Genomic DNA, 3,560 nt, shown 5'->3' on the forward strand with positions numbered 1-3,560 from the left:
TGCATGTTCTAATTTTAAAATTACAACAATCTTTAATATCTATCTTTTATCTAATATGGGGGGCATATACATGTAGGCCTTTGTTTTCACTCATGTTGTGGAGCTGAGGAGATTCGTTATCTGAGACGGTGATGCAGCAGTTTCCTTGCAGAGTTTTTTTTAACCTCTTAAACCCTGCTGCATCCTATGATTGATCCATCATGACAGCTGCAGGTTGTGTGGACAAACATTGTGCTAACCCACAGTAATTTACTTTAAATTCTAAACAAGAAATATCAAATACACCAGGTTGATCTGTGGGTAAAATGATGCATAAGACATCCTGAATGTTCCATTAAATGTAAAGTAGCATCATGTAGCTGCAATGACGTGTTGGAACGGAGCATATACAGAATAAAAATGCAATATTATTAAACACTGTGGACATTTTTTTAACTGTAAAGCTAAAATCAGGGTTCAAGAGGTTAATTCTTCTGCAACACAAGCACTATCAGCAGGTTTTATATAGAAAATCTACAAACTAGATTTAACCTTGAGCCTACGTCAGTGCCATGAGAGCTACTGTACCATATAAAGTTTTTACTGTGCGAAGTCTACTTGATGTTATTTCGTGTGAATGTGGCAATATTGTGCTAGAACCAGCAACATTATAATATTATATGTACAGTATAATGTTATAATGTTCATCGTCATTTATATTTTTCAATACAGTATTTGTTTATATCTATATATATATATATATATATATTTAAATTTCTCCCCCATCAGTATATACAGAACATGTACGTACAGAGGCTCCAGTATTTACAAAAGTCCTGTGAATAATATCACACTTCCAAACAAAGAGGATGGCGGAGCAGCACAGTGACTTTGAGGCCATGTGGATGTTCTCAGGACAAAAAGGAACGTCTTACAAATCTGGATAGGTCACAACAAAACCCACCACAAGGCAAAAAACAGACTGCTGCTGTCGTATGCAAACCTTGTTACTCCAGTTTTATTGATTTTCAAGTTTTCTCTTAAACTGAACCTCTGATTCCTGAAAAGGTTTCGATGCGACAGCAGGGAGATTCTGGTCCCGTGTTTGAATGCTTTTTTTTTTTTTTTTTTCCTTTTTTTTTTTTTTTAATCCTCAGATGAGATTCATGTGTAGCGGAAACAACCACAACTCTTCAGACCTAGTAAAAAGTATTCAGAAATATATCTGTATAAATACTCTCTTCAAAATAAACACATATACACATATCTTTTGCACTTGCCTCTGGTTCACTAATATAGACCCAAAAGTTTCAGCATCATCAGACAGGGTTCCTGTAAACTGCAATGAGGAGGAGGCTGAAACTGAAGCTGCACTGTCGGAAGAAAAAAAAAAGAGTGCTTGTTTTGTTTTGTTTTTTGTTTTTGACAACAATGGCACCTTTTTTTCTGGGAGCGTTTTCAGGTCTTTGTTATGGTATGATAAGATGTCATAATGCCTCAGGGCAGGAGGACAAACTCCTACATGCTCTCGCTCAGCAGTTCAGTGACAGTGATGACTGGAGATGTTTCTAACAGGTTGACCCATACGGAGCCTGAAGTGTGCCATCCGAGTAATTATAGAGCTTTAGTTTAATTCATTTAATACATTGATAAATAAAGAAGCTATTATAAGTTACTGTTTTGGTTCACTCTTACTGTACACTATCTGAGCAGACAGCAGACAGACACAGCGACTAGCCGGTGAACATAGTGGAGCATTTTGCAGCTAAAGAGACAGATATCTGCCCAGTTGGTGGAAACTAAAAACAGAGCTAAAAGGAGAGTAAAATATTAGACTTACATTCATCAGTGGGACACAAACACGACTCCAAATGAAAGATAATGTTACTCTGTGTCTGCTGGACGTGTGTTTATTGTCATGTAAGCAGTACGACACCTAAACATTAAAGGTCCCCTGTGGAAGTCTTGACCACTGGTAGCGCTGTGGAGCCATGTTTTTGTTTGTTTTGAGGATGAACGTGACAAAAATGTCGTCCTGCCGCCAATTTCATCCACAGTTGGAGGCAGTGACGAGCAAGGAAGCGCAGCAATGAGAGCAGAGAAGTAGAAGACTGCAAGCTAAAAGTAAAGAAAACGTATTTGCGTTTGTTTGTTAGAGCTCAAGGATTCACTCAATATGTTTTGGTGAGAAACTCTGACCAAGAAACCTCTGCAGGGCGCCTTTAGATGCAGTCCACAGAGCAGCAGCAGGAGCTCTGATTGGTCACTCCTGTCAATACAGAACAGCTGCTGCTAACAGGGCTCCTGTCGCTGCTCTGTGGGTCGGACTTAATCTATTTATTAATTTAAGCAAATGTTGCGGTGGCACACTCCAGGCACCACAGTACCAAACCCGCACGTTGTGGTCTCTAGTGGATTCAGATCCCCGTTCTTCAAACTGAATTTACTCCTTACTTGACACAGAAAAATGAAAAATCCCATGCGAATTTGCTTGCTGCCAAAATAATTATGTGTAATCACATGGAGTTTTGCATTCCCCAGCTTCAACTCTTCCTATTTGTAGATTTAATAAACTACAGCATCTATCTCATATATTTAGTAGCTCCCTGACAACATCAACTATATTCTATCTGGAGGAAATGGTACTTTATAGCTCTCCTGTAGATACAAAATATGATCTGATCTATAATTGTATCATAAATTCTGAAAATGTACAGTATAAACAATAAATATTCAGTGATTGATATCCTGATTGAATGTAAATACAGAGAAAAGTGTGATTGGGCATTTAACCTCTTTGCAAACCTGGTAGTTATTTTCCTAAATGTCTAAAACAATCATTCCTGTTTATGCTCCACGACAGCAACAGTGCAACATCATATAGTACAATTACCAAACACATACAAACACACACACACACTTTCCAAAACAACACACTGGCACACTCACAGTGAACGCTCAGGTGGGACAGATATTCGGGGGGGTTGTTGCCACCACATGCCAGAGCGAGGCATTTTCTACTGACACCCCTGAGGAATGAAGGAGGGACTTGAGATGGGAGATAAACAAAGAAGAAGAAGAAAGTGTCGGCAGGACAGATGTACAGTACTGTGTTGTTCTTCCCTCTAAAATTCACTCATGAGAAGCAGCAGCAGCAGCAGCAGCAGCAAAGAGCGCTCAGTCCTCCCGGCAGCCTGTTTCCAGCCTCGTGTGTGAAGTTAAAGGCAATATTGCAAGTGAATCAAATAAGGCAAAAAGAAACGTAAAACATTAAATAAAAAAAAAAACATGTTTCCAGCCAACATGACATGTCAAAGTGTGTCTGATCAAAAGTCCCCTTGTCGCTAACACCTCGTGTGATTGTTGTGAGCATGGAGATTTCTTTTACGTGTGTCCACCCTATTTTTTGTTATTAATGTAAGTGGACCCCCCCCGGGATCGAGCACAGGTGAGGTGTGGAGATCCAGAGTGAGGCTGAAGTAGTTCAGCTGGAGAGGTGAAAGGTCACTGAATGAGTGAGACGGTGCAGCGGTGGCGTTGTGTTTCGTTTAATCAGCCGGCGGGGAGGACACTCAGTGGCG

This window comes from Enoplosus armatus, chromosome 20, assembly GCF_043641665.1.
Source record: "Enoplosus armatus isolate fEnoArm2 chromosome 20, fEnoArm2.hap1, whole genome shotgun sequence".
Classification (NCBI taxonomy): Eukaryota; Metazoa; Chordata; class Actinopteri; order Centrarchiformes; family Enoplosidae; genus Enoplosus; species Enoplosus armatus.